The following is an 18,321-nucleotide window of genomic DNA, read 5'->3' on the forward strand; positions in this document are numbered from 1 at the left end:
ATGATGATGCATTACCGAGTGGGCCCAGTGATACCTCTCCGTCATACGGAGTGACAAATCCCAGTCTTGATCCGTGTCAACCCAACAGACACTTTCGGAGATACCCGTAGTATACCTTTATAGTCACCCAGTTACGTTGTGACGTTTGGTACACCCAAAGCACTCCTACGGTATCCGGGAGTTACACGATCTCATGGTCTAAGGAAAGGATACTTGACATTGGAAAAACTCTAGCAAACGAACTATACGATCTTCATGCTATGTTTAGGATTGGGTCTTGTCCATCACATCATTCTCCTAATGATGTGATCCCGTTATCAATGACATCCAATGTCCATAGTCAGGAAACCATGACTATCTGTCGATCGACGAGCTAGTCAACTAGAGGCTTACTAGGGACATGTTGGTGTCTGTTATTCACACATGTATTACGATTTCCGGATAACACAATTATAGCATGAATAAAGACAATTATCATGAACAAGGAAATATAATAATAATGCTTTTATTGTTGCCTCTAGGGCATATTTCCAACAAGATACACACGGCAAGACATACATCAAGTGTTCTCAATTCTTTAAAGACTCAATCCGATCATATAACTTCAAAGGGGAAACTCAATCCATTACAAGAGAGTAGAGGGGGGAGAAAACCTCATAGGATCCAAATATAATTGCAAAGCTCGCGATACGTCAAGATCGTATCACCTCAAGAACACGAGAGAGAGAGAGAGAGAGATCAAACACATAGCTACTGGTACATACCCTCAGCCCCGAGGGAGAACTACTCCCTCCTCATCATGGAGAGCACCGGGATGATGAAGATGGCCACCGGAGAGGGATTGCCCCCTCCGGCAGGGTGCCGGAACGGGTCTAGATTGGTTTTCGGTGGCTACGGAGGCTTCTGGCGGCGGAACTCCCGATCTATTGTGCTCCCTGATCGTTTTAGGGTATATGGAGATATATAGGCGGAAGAAGTACGCCAGGGGGGCCATGAGGGTGGAGGGCGCGCCCAGGGGGGTGGGCGCGCCCCCTTGCCTCGTGGCTTCCTCGTTGGTCCCCTGACGTGCACTCCAAGTCTTCTGGGCTTCTTCTGATCCAAAAACAAGTTCCGTGAAGTTTCAGGTTTATTGGAGTCCGTTTGATTTTCCTTTTCTGCGATATTCTAAGACAAGGAAAAAGCAGAAACTGGCACTGGGCTCTGGGTTAATAGGTTAGTCCCAAAAATCATATAAAATAGCATATAAATGCATATAAAACATCCAATGTTGATAATATAATAGCGTGGAACAATCAAAAATTATAGATACGTTGGAGACGTATCGATAGACAAAGGGAATCGTATACAGGATTGATTGAATCCTTGACATCGTGGTTCATCTGATGAGATCATCATGGAACATGTGGGAGCCAACATGGGTATCCAGATCGCGCTGTTGGTTATTGGCTGGAGAGATGTCTCGGTCATGTCTGCATAGTTCCCGAACCCGTAGGGTCTACACACTTAAGGTTCGATGACCCTAGGGTTATAGGGAATAGATGTACGTGGTTACCGAATGTTGTTTGGAGTCCCGGATCAGATCCCGGACGTCACGAGGCGTTCCGGAATGGTCCGGAGGTAAAGATTTATATATGGGAAGTCCGGTTTCAGCCACCGGAAAGGTTTCGGGGTTTATCGGTATTGTACTGGGACCACCGAAGGGGCTCCGGGGGTCCACCGGGAGGGTCCACCTGCCCCGAAGGACCTAATGGGCTGTAGTTGGGTGGGAACCAGCCCCTTAGTGGGCTGGTGCGCCCCCCAAGGGCCCAAGGCGCCAAGGGTTGGAAACCCTAGGGGGCCGCTCCCCCCTCCCGGGGGGGAGGGGGGGCGGCCGCCCCCTATTTGGAAACCGTAAGGGGGCCGCTGCCCCCCCCCCCCGAGGTGCCGCCCCCACCCCCCCCCTAGATGGATCTAGGGGGTCGGTGCCCCCTCCCCTTCCCCTATATATAGTGGGGGTTTTGGGGCTGCCAAAGACACGAGTCTCCCTCTCTCTTCGCGCAGCCCTACCCCTCTCCCTCCTCGTCTCTCGTAGTGCTTGGCGAAGCCCTGCTGGAGTGCCACGCTCCTCCACCACCACCACGCCGTCGTGCTGCTGCTGGACGGAGTCTTCCCCAACCTCTCCCTCTTTCCTTGCTGGATCAAGGTGCGGGAGACGTCACCAGGCTGCACGCGTGTTGAACGCAGAGGCACCGTTGTTCGGTGCTTAGATCGGAATCAACCGCGATCTGAATCGCTACGAGTACGACACCTTCATCCACGTTCTTGTAACACTTCTGCATCGCGATCTTCAAAGGTATGAAGATGCACTCCCCTCTCGATGCTAGTAAGCTCCATATATTGATCTTGGTGATGCGTAGATTTTTTTAATTTCTGCAATGAATCCCCAACAGTGGCATCATGAGCTAGGTCTATGCGTAGTTTCTATGCACGAGTAGAACACAAGTTGTTGTGGGCGTCGATTTTGTCAATTTACTTGCCGTTACTAGTCTTATCTTGATTCGGCGGCATCGTGGGATGAAGCGGCCCGGACCGACCTTACACGTACGCTTACGTGAGATAGGTTCCACCGACTGACATGCACTAGTTGCATAAGGTGGCTAGCGGGTGTCTGTCTCTCCCACTTTAGTCGGATCGGATTCGATGAAAAGGGTCCTTATGAAGGGGGAATAGAAATTGGCATATCATGTTGTGGTTTTGGCGTAGATAAGAAATGTTCTTGCTAAGAAACCTATAGCAGCCACGTAAAAATTTGCAACAACAATTAGAGGACGTCTAACTCGTTTTTGCAGCATATGCCGTGTGATGTGATATGGCCAAAAGGATGTGATGAATGATATATGTGATGTATGAGATTGATCATGTTCTTGTAATAGGAATCACGACTTGCATGTCGATGAGTATGACAACCGGCAGGAGCCATAGGATTTGTCTTAATTTATTTATGACCTATATGTCAACATAAACGTCATGTAATTACTTTACTTTATTGCTAAACTGTTAGCCATAGTAGTAGAAGTAATAGTTGACGAGACAACTTCATGAAGACACGATGATGGAGATCATGATGATGGAGATCATGGTGTCATGCCGGTGACGATGATGATCATGGCGCCCCGAAGATGGAGATCAAAAGGAGCAAAATGATATTGGCCATATCATGTCGCTATTTGATTGCATGTGATGTTTATCATGTTTTTACATCTTATTTGCTTAGAACGACGGTAGCATAAATAATTTGATCCCTCATTAAAATATCAAGAATTGTGTTCCCCCTAACTATGCACCGTTGCTAAGGTCCGTTGTTCCGAAGCACCACGTGATGATCGGGTGTGATAGGTTCTAACGTTCGCATACAACGGGTGTAAGCCAGATTTACACACGCAATACACTTAGGTTGACTTGACGAGCCTAGCATGTACAGACATGGCCTCGGAACACGGAAGACCGAAAGGTCGAGCATGAGTCGTATAGAAGATACGATCAAGATGAAGATGTTCACCGATGTTGACTAGTCCGTCTCACGTGATGATCGGACACGGCCTAGTTGACTCGGATCATGTTTCACTTAGATGACTAGAGGGATGTCTATCTGAGTGGGAGTTCATTAAATAATTTGATTAGATGAACTCAATTATCATGAACATAGTCTAAATTGTCTTAGCAAATATGTTGTAGATAAATAGCTCACGTTGTAGGTCCCTGTTTCAATACATTCCTAGAGACTAAGTTGAAAGATATTGTAAGCAATGATGTGGACTGTGTCCATAGTATGAGGAGTGTCCTCACTGCTACACAGAAGGCTTACGTCTTTGATGCACCGCTCGATGTGAAAACCCCTATAACGTCGTATGTGGATGTTGTGAACACCTGACAGACACATCCTGATGACTACTTGATAGTTTAGTGCACCATACTTTACGGCTTAGAATCGGGATTCCATTGACGTTTTGAATGCGATAAGACATATGAGATGTTCCAAGAGCTGAAATTGGGATTTCAGGCTCATGCCCGTGTTGAGAGGTATGAGACCTCTGACAAGTTCTTTTGCCAACAAGATGGAGGAGAATAGCTCAGCTAGTGAGCATGTGCTCGGAATGTCTGGGTGCTACAATCACTTAAATCAAGTGGGAGTTAAACTTCCAGATAAGATAGTGATTGATAGAGTTCTCTAGCCACTATCACTAAGCTACTAGATCTTCGTGATGAACTATGACATGGAAGGGATGGAGTTGATCCCGGAGCTGTTCGCGGTGCTTAAGACTGCAAAAGGTAGAAATCAAGAAGGAGCATCAAGTGTTGATGGTTTAACAAGACCACTGGTTTCAAGAAGGGCAAGGGCTAGAAGGGAAACTTCATGGATGGTAAACCAGTTGCCGCTCCAGTGAAGGAACCCAAGGTTGAACCCAAACCCGAGACTAAGTAAGTGCTTCTATTGTAAGGGGACTCACTGGTAGCGGAATTACCCCAAATGCATGGTAGATAAGAAGGCTGGCAACTTCAACAAAGTATATACGTGTTATTAATGTGTACCTCACTAGTACTCCTGGTAGCACCTGGGTATTGGATACCGGTTCAGTTGCTATTATTGGTGACTTGAAGCAAAAGCTACGGACTAAACGGAGACTGGCTAAGGGCGAGGTGACGATGTGTGTTGGAAGTGTTTCCAAAGTTGATGAGATCACCATCGCACGCTCCATCTGCCTTCGGGATTAGTATTGAACCTAGATAAATGTTATCAGGTGTCTACGTTGAGCATGAATATGATTAGATCATGTTCATTGCAATACGGTTATTCATTTAAGTTAGAGAATAATGGTTATTCTGTTTACATGAATAATACCTTTCATGGTCATGCACCCTATGTGAATGGTTCATTGAATCTCGGTCGGTAATACACATGTTCACGCCAAAAGATGTAGAGTTAATAATGATAGTACCACTTTCTTGTGGCACTGCCGCTTAGGTCATATTGGCGTAAGATGCATGAAGAAACTCCATATCGATGGATGTTTGGAGTCACTTGATTTTGAATCGCTTGACACATGCGAGCCATGCCTCATGGGCAGGATGACTAAGACCCCGTTTTCAGGTACAATGAAACGGGCAAGTGACTTGTTGGAAATCATGCATGCTGATGCGTGTGATCCAATGAGAATTGAAGCGTGCGGTGGATATCGCTATTTTCTCATCTTCACTGACGATTTGGGTAGATATAGGTATATTTACTTAATGAAGCACAAGTCTGAAACGTTTGAAAAGTTCAAGCGATTTCAGAGTGAAGTTAAGAATCATCATAACAAGAAGATCATGTTCCTACGATCTAATCAAAGGGGATTTTCTGAGTTATGAGTTTGGCAATCACTTACGACATTGTGGAATTGTTTTGCAGTTGAAGCCACGTGGAACACCACAGCGTAATGGTGTGTGCGGACGTCGTAATTGAACCTTATGAGATATGGTGCGATCTATGATGTCTCTTACCGATCTACCGCTATTATTTTGAGGTTATGAATTAGAGACAGCTGCATTCACTTTAGATAGGACACCATGTAAGTCCATTGAGACGACGTCATATGAACATTGGTTTGGCAAGAAACCAAAGTTGTCATTTCTTAATGTTTGGGGCTGCGATGCTTAAGGCTTCAGCCGGCGAAGCTCGAACCCAAAAGCGGACAAACACATCTTCATAGGATAACCAAAGGTGACAGTTGGGTATATCTTCTATCTCAGATTCGAGGGCAAATTGTTTGTCGCTAAGAATGGGTCCTTTCTCAAGAAGGATTTTCTCTCGAAAGAATTGAGTGGGAGGAAGATAGAACTTGATGAGGTTGTTGAACCTCTACTTCAACCAGAAAGTGATGCAACACAGAAAGATGTTTCTGTGGCGCCTATGTCGGTTGAAGAGGAAGTTAATGATAGTGATCATGAAGCTTGGGATCAAGTTGCTATCGAACCTCGTAGGTCGACAAGGATATGTACTACTCCTGAGTGGTATGGTGATCCTGTCTTAGATATCATGTTGTCAGACAACAATGAACCTATGAGCTATGGAGAAGCGATGGTGGGCCCGTATTCCGACAAATGGTTAGAAGCCATGAAATCCGAGATAGGATCCATGTATCAGAACAAAGTATGGACTTTGGTGGACTTGCCCGATGATCGGCAAGCCATTGAGATAAATGGATCTTTAAGAAGAAGACGGACGTGGGAGGTAATGTTACCATCTATGAAGCTTGACTTGTGGGAAAGATTCTTTTCACAAGTTCATGGAGTTGACTACGATGAGAATTTCGCACCCGTAGCGATGCTTAAGTCCGTCGGAATCATGTTAGCATTAGCTGTATTTTTCGATTATGAAATTTGACAGATGGATGTCAAAACGAGTTTTCGTAAGAAAAAGTTGTATGTGATACAATAAAAGGTTTTGTCGATCCTAAGCATGCTAAAAGGTATGCTCGCTCAAGCAATCCTTCTATGGACTAGAGCAAGCATCTCGGAGTCGGAATATATGCTTTGATGGAGTGATCAAAGCTTTTAGGTTTATACAATGTTTGCTAGAAACTTGTATTTACAAGAAAGTGAGTGGGAGCACTACAACATTTCTGATAAGTATATGTGGATGACATATTGTTGATTTGAAATAATGTAGAATTTCTGGAAAGCATAAATGGCTGTTTGAAGAGTGATTTTCAAAGGAAGACCTGGATAAAGCTGCTTACATATTGGGCATCAAGATCTATAGAAATAGATCAAGACGCCTGATGATACTTTCAAAGAACGCACACCTTGACATGTTTTTGACGGAGTTCAAAATAGATCAGTCAAAGAATGGGGTTCTTACCTGAGTTGTAAGGTGTGAAGTTGAGTAAGACTCAATGCTTGACCACGGCAGAAGAAAGAGGAAGGACAAAGTTCGTCCCCTATGCTTTTGTCATAGGCTCTATATGGTATGCCATGCTGAGTACCGCACATGATGTGTGCCTTGCCACATGTCTGGCAGAGGGTACAAAGGTGATCTAGGAGTGGATCACCAGATAGCGGTCAAAATTATCCTTAGAGGAATAAGGAAATGTTTCTCGGTTATGGAGGTGATAAAGAGTTCGACGTAAAGAGTTACGTCGATGCAAGCTTAACACCTATCCGGATAGCTCTGAGTAGAGATACCGGATACGTATAATGGAGCAACAATTTGGAATAGCTCCAAGTGGAACGTGGTAGCAGCATCTACGATATGACATAAAGTTTTGCGAAATACATAGGGATCTGAATATGGCAAGACCCATTGACTACAACCTCTCTCACAAGCATAACATGATCAAACCCAGAACTCATTGAGGTTGTTAATCACATAGTGATGTGAACTAGATATTGACTCTAGTAAACTCTTTGGATGTTGGTCACATGGCGATGTGACCTGTGAGTGTTAATCACATGGCGATGTGAACTAGATTATTGACTCTAGTGCAAGTGGGAGACTGTTGGAAATATGCCCTAGAGGCAATAATAAATTGGTTATTATTATATTTCCTTGTTCATGATAATCGTTTATTATCCATGCTAGAATTGTATTGATAGGAAACTCAGATACATGTGTGGATACATAGACAACACCATGTCCCTAGTAAGCCTCTAGTTGACTAGCTCGTTGATCAATAGATGGTTACGGTTTCCTAACCATGGACATTGGATGTCGTTGATAACGGGATCACATCATTAGGAGAATGATGTGATGGACAAGACCCAATCCTAAGCCTAGCACAAGAGTGTAGTTCGTATGCTAAAGCTTTTCTAATGTCAAGTATCATTTCCTTAGACCATGAGATTGTGCAACTCCCGGATACCGTAGGAGTGCTTTGGGTGTGCCAAACGTCACAACGTAACTGGGTGGCTATAAAGGTACACTACAGGTATCTCCGAAAGTGTCTGTTGGGTTGGCACGAATCGAGACTGGGATTTGTCACTCCGTGTAAACGGAGAGGTATCTCTGGGCCCACTCGGTAGGACATCATCATAATGTGCACAATGTGACCAAGGAGTTGATCACGGGATGATGTGTTACGGAACGAGTAAAGAGACTTGCCGGTAACGAGATTGAACAAGGTATCGGGATACCGACGATCGAATCTCGGGCAAGTATCATACCGATAGACAAAGGGAATTGTATACGGGATTGATTGAATCCTTGACATCGTGGTTCATCCGATGAGATCATCGTGGAACATGTGGGAGCCAACATGGGTATCCAGATCCCGCTGTTGGTTATTGACCGGAGAGTTGTCTCGGCCATGTCTGCATGACTCCCGAACCCGTAGGGTCTACACACTTAAGGTTCGATGACGCTAGGGTTATAGGGAAAGTATGTACGCGGTTACCGAATGTTGTTCGGAGTCCCGGATGAGATCCCAGACGTCACGAGGAGTTCCGGAATGGTCCGGAGGTAAAGATTGATATATAGGAAGTATGGTTTTGGCCACCGGAAGTGTTCCGGGCATCACCGGTAGTGTACCGGGACCACCGGGAGGGGCCACGGGCCCCGGAGGCATACATGGGCCAAGTATGTAGAAGGGACCAGCCCCTAGATGGGGCTGGGCACCTCCCACCAAGCCCATGCGCCTGGAGAGAAGAAGGGGCCAAACCCTAAGGCAGATGGGCCCTAAGGCCCATGCCTGGTGCGCCTCCTCTCCCCCCCCACTTGGCCGCCACCCCAGATGGGGATTGGGGCTGCCGCCACCCCTAGGGTGGAAACCCTAGGTGGGTGCGCAGCCCTCCCTCTCCCCCTATATATAATGGAGGCAAAGGGGCAGCCCAACACACGAAATTCTTCCCCTGTTGGCGCAGCCCTACCTCTCTCCCTCCTCGTCTCTCATAGTGCTTGGCGAAGCCGTGCTGGAGTTCCGCGCTCGTCCACCACCACCACGTCATCGTGCTGCTGCTGGACGGAGTCTTCCCAACCTCTCCTTCTCCCCTTGCTGGATCAAGGCATAGGAGAGGTCACCGGGCTGCACGTGTGTTGAACGCGGAGGCGCCGTTGTTCGGCGCTTAGATCGGAATCAACCGCGATCTGAATCGCTACGAGTACGACTCCTTCATCCGTGTTCTTGCAACGCTTCTGCTTAGCGATCTACAAGGGTATGTAGATGCACTCCCCTTCCCCTCGTTGCTAGATTACTCCATAGATTGATCTTGGTGATGCGTAGAAAATTTTAAATTTCTGCTACGATCCCCAACACATATACCTTCCTCAAAACAACCACCATACCTACCTATTATGGCATTTCCATAGCCATTCCGAGATATATTGCCATGCAACTTTCCACCATTCCATTCCGTTTATTATGACACGCTCCATCATTGTCATATTGCTTTGCATGCTCATGTAGTTGACATCGTATTTGTGGCAAAGCCACCATTCATAATTCTTTCATACATGTCACTCATGAGTCATTGCACATCCCGGTACACCGCCGGAGGCTTTCATATAGAGTCATGTCTTGTTGTAATTCTTGAGTTGTAAATAAATAAAAGTGTGATGATCATCATTATTAGAGCATTGTCCTAGTGAGGAAAGGATGATGGAGACTATGATTCCCCCACAAGTCGGGATGAGACTCCGGGCGGAAAAAAAGAGGCCAAAGAAGCCCAAATAAAAAAAGAGAAGCCAAAGAATCCCAAATAAAAAAAAAGAGGCCATAAAAAAAGAAGGCCAAAAAAAATGAGAGAACAAGAGAGAAGGGACAATGCTACTATCCTTTTACCACACTTGTGCTTCAAAGTAGCACCATGATCTTCATGATAGAGAGTCTCCTATGTTGTCACTTTCATATACTAGTGGGAATTTTACATTATAGAACTTGGCTTGTATATTCCAATGATGGGCTTCCTCAAAATGCCCTAGGTCTTTGTGAGCAAGCAAGTTGGATGCACACCCACTAGTTTCTTTTATTGAGCTTTCATACACTTATAGCTCTAGTGCATCCGTTGCATGGCAATCCCTACTCACTCACATTGATATCTATTGATGGGCATCTCCATAGCCCGTTGATACGCTAGTTGATGTGAGACTATCTTCTCCTTTTTGTCTTCTCCACAACCACCATTCTATTCCACCTATAGTGCTATGTCCATGGCTCACGCTCATGTATTGCGTGAATATTGAAAAGTTTGAGAACATCAAAAGTATGAAACAATTGCTTGGCTTGTCATCAGGGTTGTGCATGATTTAAATATTTTGTGTGGTGAAGATGGAGCATAGCCAGACTATATGGTTTTGTAGGGATAGCTTTCTTTGGCCATGTTATTTCGAGAAGACATGATTGCTTAATTAGTATGCTTGAAGTATTATTATTTTTATGTCAATATTAAACTTTTGTCTTGAATCTTATCGATCTGAATATTCTTGCTACAATAAATAGAAATACATGATGAATATGTTAGGTAGCATTCCACATCAAAAATTCTGTTTTTATCATTTACCTACTCGAGGACGAGCAGGAATTAAGCTTGGGGATGCTGATACGTCTCCAACGTATCTATAATTTTTGATTGTTCCATGCTATTATATTATCAACCTTGGATGTTTTATATGCATTTATATGCTATTTTATATGATTTTTGGGACTAACCTATTAACCCATAGCCCAGTGTCAGTTTCTGTTTTTTCCTTGTTATAGAATATCGCAGAAAAGGAAAATCAAACGGAGTCCAATTGACCTGAAACTTCATGGAACTTATTTTTGGATCAGAAGAAGCCGAGAAGACTTGGAGTGCACGTCAGGGGATCAACGAGGAAGTCACGAGGCAGGGGGCATGCCCACCCCCCTGGGCGCGCCCTCCACCCTCGTGGGCCCCTCGTGCCCCCCCTGACATACTTCTTCCGCCTATATATCTCCATATACGCTAAAACGATCGGGGAGCACAATAGATTGGGAGTTCCGCCGCCAGAAGCCTCCGTAGCCACCGAAAACCAATCTAGACCCGTTCCGGCACCTTGCCGGAGAGGGCAATCCCTCTCCTGGCCATCTTCATCATCCCGGTGCTCTCCATGACGAGGAGGGAGTAGTTCTCCCTCGGGGCTGAGGGTATGTATCAGTAGATATGTGTTTGATCTCTCTCTCTCTCTCTCTCGTGTTCTTGAGGTGATACGATCTTGATGTATCGCGAGCTTTGCTATTATATTTGGATCCTATGATGTTTTCTCCCCCCTCTACTCTCATTTAATGGATTGAGTTTCCCCTTTGAAGTTATCTTATCGGATTGAGTCTTTAAAGACTTGATGTATGTCTTGCCGTGCGTATCTGTGGTGACAATGGGATACCACATGATTCACTTGATGAATGTTTTGGTGATCAACTTGTGGGTTCCGCCCATGAACCTATGCATAGGGGTTGGCACACGTTTTCGTCATGATTCTCCGGTACGAACTTTGGGGCACACTTTGAGGTTCTATGTGTTGGTTGAATAGATGAATCTGAGATTGTGTGATGCATATCGTATAATCATACCCACGGATACATGAGGTGACATTGGAGTATCTAGGTGACATTAGGGTTTTGGTTGATTTGTGTCTTAAGGTGTTATTCTAGTACGAACTCTAGGGCTGTTTGTGACACTTATAGGAATAGCCTAACGGATTGATTGGAAAGAATTACTTTGAGGTGGTTTCGTACCCTACCATAATCTCTTCGTTTGTTCTCCGCTATTAGTGACTTTGGAGTGACTCTTTATTGCATGTTGAGGGATAGTTATGTGATCCAATTATGTTATTATTGTTGAGAGGACTTGCACTAGTGAAAGTATGAAACCTAGGACTTGTTTCCTAGCATTGCAATACCGTTTATGCTCACTTTTATCATTTGCTACCTTGCTGTTTTTATATTTTCAGATTACAAAAACCTTTATCTATCATCCATATACCACTTGTATCACCATCTCTTCGCCGAACTAGTGCACCTATATAAGTTACCATTGTATTGGGTGTGTTGGGGACACAAGAGACTCTTTGTTATTTGGTTGTAGGGTTGCTTGAGAGAGACCATCTTCATCCTACGCCTCCTACGGATTGATAAACCTTAGGTCATCCACTTGAGGGAAATTTGCTACTGTCCTACAAACCTCCGCATTTGGAGGCCCAACGATGTCTACAAGGAGAAGGTTGTGTAGTAGACATCATCTACCGGTATAGCACTTGCCCGAGATTCGATCGTCGGTATACCGATACCTTGTTCAATCTCATTACGACAAGTCTCTTTACTCGTTCCGTAACACATCATCCCGTGACCAACCCCTTAGTCACATTGAGCTCATTACGATGATGTCTTACCGAGTGGGCCCAGAGATACCTCTCCGTCATACGGAGTGACAAATCCCAGTCTCGATTCATGCCAACCCAATAGATACTTTCGGGGATACCCGTGCTACCTCTTGAGCACTGCGTTGGTTTTCCCCGAAGAAGAAGGGATGATGCAGCAAAGTAGTGTAAGTATTTCCCTCAGTTTTTGAGAACCAAGGTATCAATCCAGTAGGAGGCTACGCGCGAGTCCCTCGTACCTGCACAAAACAAATAAATCCTCGCAACCAACACAAATAGGGGTTGTCAATCCCAATAAGGCCACTTACGAGAGTGAGATCTGATAGATATGATAAGATAATATTTTTGGTATTTTTGTGATAAAGATGCAAAGTAAAATAAAGGCAAAGTAAATAGCAAAGGAAATAACTAAGTAGTAGGAGATTAATATGATAAAGATAGACCCGGGGGCCATAGGTTTCACTAGTGGCTTCTCTCGAGAGCATAAGTATTCTACGGTGGGTGAACAAATTACCGTTGAGCAATTGACAGAATTGAGCATAGTTATGAGAATATCTAGGTATGATCATGTATATAGGCATCACGTCCGAGACAAGTAGACTGACTCCTGCCTGCATCTACTACTATTACTCCACTCATCAACCGCTATCCAGCATGCATCTAGAGTATTAAGTTAAAAACAGAGTAACGCCTTAAGCAAGATGACATGATGTAGAGGGATAGACTCATGCAATATGAATAAAACCCCATCTTGTTATCCTCGATGGCAACAATATAATAAGTGCCTTGCTGCCCCTACTGTCACTGGGAAAGGACACCACAAGATTGAAACCAAAGTTAAGCACTTCTCCCATTGCAAGAAAGATCAATCTAGTAGGCCAAACCAAACTGATAATTCGAAGAGACTTGCAAAGATAACCAATCATACATAAAAGAATTCAGAGAATATTCAAATATTATTCATAGATAGACTTGATCATAAACCCACAATTCATCGGTCTCAACAAACACACCGCAAAAAGAAGATTACATCGAATAGTTCTCCACAAGAGAATGGAGAACATTGTATTGAGATCCAAAAAGAGAGAAGAAGCCATCTAGCTACTAACTATGGACCCGTAGGTCTGAGGTAAACTACTCACACTTCATCGGAGGGGCTGTGGTGTTGATGCAGAAGCCCTCCGCGATCGATGCCCCCTCCAGCGGAGCTCCGTAACAGGCCCCAAGATGGGATCTCGTGGATACAGAAAGTTACGGCGGTGGAATTAGGGTTTTGGCTCCGTATCTGATCGTTTGGGGGTACGTAGGTATATATAGGAGGAAGGAGTACGTTGGTGGAGCAATAGGGGGCCCACGAGGGTGGAGGGCGCGCTTGGGGGGTTAGGCGCGCCCCCTACCTCGTGGCCTCCTCTTTTCTTTCTTGACGTAGGGTCCAAGTCTCCCGGGTCTTGTTCGTTGAGAAAATCACGTTCCCGAAGGTTTCGTTCCGTTTGGACTCTGTTTGATATTCCTTTTCTTCAAAACCCTGAAATAGGCAAAAAAACAGCAATTCTGGGTTGGGCCTCCGGTTAATAGGTTAGTCCCAAAAATAATATAAAAGTGGATAATAATGCCCAATAATGTCCAAAACAGTAGATAATATAGCATGTAGCAATCAAAAATTATAGATACGTTGGAGACGTATCAAGCATCCCCAAGCTTAATTCCTGCTCGTCCTCGAGTAGGTAAATGATAAAAACAGAATTTTTGATGCGGAGTGCTACTTGGCATAATTTTAATGTAATTCTTCTTAATTGTGGTATGAATATTCAGATCCGAAAGATTCAAGACAAAAGTTCATATTGACATAAAAATAATAATACTTCAAGCATACTAACTAAGCAATTATGTCTTCTCAAAATAACATGGCCAAAGAAAGTTCATCCCTACAAAATCATATGGTTTGGTCATGTTTCATTTTTGTCACACAAGAATGCTCTCATCATGCACAACCCTGATGACAAGCCAAGCAATTGTTTCATACTTTAGTAATCTCAAACCTATAAACTTTCATGCAATATATGAGCGCGAGCCATGGACATAGCACTATGGGTGGAATAGAATATAATGAGGGGGGTTATGTGGAGAAGACAAAAAAGGAGAAAGTCTCACATCAACGAGGCTAATCAATGGGCTATGGAGAAGCCCACCGATTGATATTGATGCAAGGAGTAGGGATTGCCATGCAACGGATGCACTAGAGCTATAAATGTATGAAAGCTCAACAAAAGAAACTAGTGGGTGTGCATCCAACCTGCTTGCTCACGAAGACCTAGGGCACTTGAGGAGGCCCATTGTTGGAATATACAAGCCAAGTTCTATAATAAAAATTCCCACTAGTATATGAAAGTGACAAAACAAGAGACTCTCTAACATGAAGATTAAGGTGCTACTTTGAAGCACAAGTGTGGCAAAGGATAGTAACATTGTCCCTTCTCTCTTTTTCTCTCATTATTTTTTTGGGCCTTCTCTTTTTTTATGGCCCTTCTTTTTTTTCCTTATTTGGGACAATGCTCTAGAAAATGATGATCATCACACTTCTATTTATTTACAACTCGATACTAGAACAAAAGATGACTCTATATGAATGCCTCCGGTGGTGTACCGGGATATGCAATGGACCAAGAGTGACAAGTATGAAAGAATTATGAACGGTGGTTGTCGGTGTCAAAACCGGCGGATCTCGGGTAGGGGGTCCCGAACTGTGCGTCTAAGGCGGATGGTAACAGGAGGCAGGGGACACGATGTTTTACCGAGGTTCGGGCCCTCTTGATGGAGGTAAAACCCTACGTCCTGCTTGATTATTCTTGATAATATGAGTAGTACAAGAGTTGATCTACCACGAGATCAGAGAGGCTAAACCCTAGAAGCTAGCCTATGGTATGATTATATGTTGTCCTACGGACTAAAACCCTCTAGTTTATATAGACACCGGAGGGGGCTAGGGTTACACAGAGTTGGTTACAAGGAAGGAGATCTAAATATCCATATTGCCAAGCTTGTCTTCCACGCCAAGGAGAGTCCCATCCGGACACGGGACGAAGTCTTCAATCTTGTATCTTCATAGTCCAACAGTCCGGCCAAAGGATATAACCCGGCTGTCCGGATACCCCCTAATCCAGGACTCCCTCAGTAGCCCCTGAACCAGGCTTCAATGACGATAAGTTCGGCGCACAGATTGTCTTCGGCATTGCAAGGCGGGTTCTGAAGGAAATATGCCCTAGAGGCAATAATAAAGTTATTATTTTATTTCCTTATATCATGATAAATTTTTATTATTCATGCTAGAATTGTATTATACGGAAACATAATACTTGTGTGAATACATAGACAATCTAAAACGTCACTAGTATGCCTCTACTTGACTAGCTCGTTAATCAAAGATGGTTATGTTTCCTAACCATAGACATGTGTTGTCATTTGATTAACGGGATCACATTATTAGGAGAATGATGTGATTGACATGACCCATTCCATTAGCTTAGCACCCGATCATTTAGTATGTTTCTATTGCTTTCTTCATGACTTATACATGTTCCTATGATTATGAGATTATGCAACTCCCGTTTTCCTGAGGAACACTTTGTGTGCTACCAAACGTCACAACGTAACTGGGTGATTATAAAGGAGCTCTACAGGTGTCTCCAAAGGTACATGTTGGGTTGGCGTATTTCGAGATTAGGATTTGTCACTCCGATTGTCGGAGAGGTATCTCTAGGCCCTCTCGGTAATGCACATCACATAAGCCTTGCAAGCATTGCAACTAATGAGTTAGTTGTGAGATGATGTATTACGAAACGAGTAAAGAGACTTGCCGGTAACGAGATTGAACTAGGTATTGAGATACCGAGGATCAAATCTCGGGCAAGTAACATACCGATGACAAAGGGAACAACGTATGTTGTTATGCGGTCTGACCGATAAAGATCTTCGTAGAATATGTGGGAGCCAATATCAGCATCAAGGTTCCGCTATTGGTTATTGACCGGAGACGTGTCTCGGTCATGTCTACATTGTTCTCGAACCCGTAGGGTCCGCACGCTTAAGGTTTCGATGACAGTTATATTATGAGTTTATGAGTTTTAATGTACCGAAGTTAGTTCGGAGTCCCGGATGTGATCACGGACATGACGAGGAGTCTCGAAATGGTCGAGACAAAAAGATTGATATGTTGGAAGCCTATGTTTGGACATCGGAAGTGTTCCGGGTGAAATCGGCATTTTACCGGAGTACCGGGAGGTTACCGGAACCGCCCGGTAACCTAATGGGCCTTAATGGGCCTAGTGGAGGAAGAGGAGAGGAGGCCTAGGGGCTGCCGCGCACCCCTCCCCCCCCCAAGTCCGAACTGGACAAGGAGGGGGGCGGCGCCCCCCCTTTCCTTTCTTCCCTCTCTTCCTTCTTCCCCAAGTCCTAATCCAACTAGGGAAAGGGGGAGTCCTACTCCCGGTAGGAGTAGGACTCCTCCTGCGCGCCTCCTCCTATGGACGGCCGCACCCCCCTTGGCTACTTTATATACGGGGGCAGGGGCACCCCTAGACACGCAAAGTTGATCTCTAAGATCGTTCTCTTAGCCGTGCGCGGTGCCCCCTTCCACCATAGTCCTCGATAATATTGTAGCGGTGCTTACGCGAAGCCCTGAAAGAGTTGAACATCAAGATCGTCACCACGCCGTTGTGCTGACGGAACTCTTGCCCGACACTTTGCTGGATCGGAGTCCGGAGATCGTCATCGAGCTGAACGTGTGCTAGAACTCGGAGGTGCCGTAGTTTCGGTGCTTGATCGGTCAGGCCATGAAGACGTACGACTACATCAACCGCGCTGTCATAATGCTTCCATTGTCGGTCTACGAGGGTACGTAGATCACACTCTCCCCTCTCGTTGCTATGCATCACCATGATCTTGTGTGTGCGTAGGAAATTTTTTGAAATTACTACGTTCCCCAACAGTGGCATCAGAGCCTAGGTTTTATGCGTTGATGTTATATGCACGAGTAGAACACAAGTGAGTTGTGGGCGATATAAGTCATACTGCTTACCAGCATGTCATACTTTGGTTCGGCGGTATTGTTGGACGAAGCGGCCCGGACCGACATTACGCGTACGCTTACGCGAGACCGGTTCTCCTGATGTGCTTTGCACAAAGGTGGCTAGCGGGTGTCAGTTTCTCCAACTTTAGTTGAACCAAGTGTGGCTACGCCCGGTCCTTGCGAAGGTTAAAATAGCACCAACTTGACAAACTATCTTTGTGGTTTTGATGCGTAGGTAAGACCATAGCAGCCACGTAAAACATGCAACAACGAAGTAGAGGACGTCTAACTTGTTTTTGCAGGGCATGTTGTGATGTGATATGGTCAAGACATGATGCTAAATTTCATTGTATGAGATGATCATGTTTTATAACTGAGTTATCGGCAACTGGCAGGAGCCATATGGTTGTCGCTTTATTGTATGCAATGCAATTGCGCTGTAATGCTTTACTTTATCACTAAGCGGTAGCGATAGTCATGGAAGCATAAGATTGGCAAGACGACAACGATGCTATGATGATGATCAAGGTGTCGTGCCGGTGACGATGGTGATCATGACGGTGCTTCGAAGATGGATATCACAAGCACAAGATGATGATGGCCATATCATATCACTTATATTGATTGCATGTGATGTTTATCTTTTATACATCTTATCTTGCTTTGATTAACGGTAGCATTTTAAGATGATCTCTCACTAATTATCAAGAAGTGTTCTCCCTGAGTATGCACCGTTGCGAAAGTTCTTCGTGCTGAGACACCACGTGATGATCGGGTGTGATAGGCTCTACGTTCAAATACAACGGGTGCAAAACAGTTGCACACGCGGAATACTGAGGTTATACTTGACGAGCCACGCATATACAGATATGGCCTCGGAACACGGAGACCGAAAGGTCGAGCGTGAATC

Source organism: Triticum urartu, chromosome 1 (assembly GCF_003073215.2).
Source record: "Triticum urartu cultivar G1812 chromosome 1, Tu2.1, whole genome shotgun sequence".
NCBI lineage: Eukaryota > Viridiplantae > Streptophyta > Magnoliopsida > Poales > Poaceae > Triticum > Triticum urartu.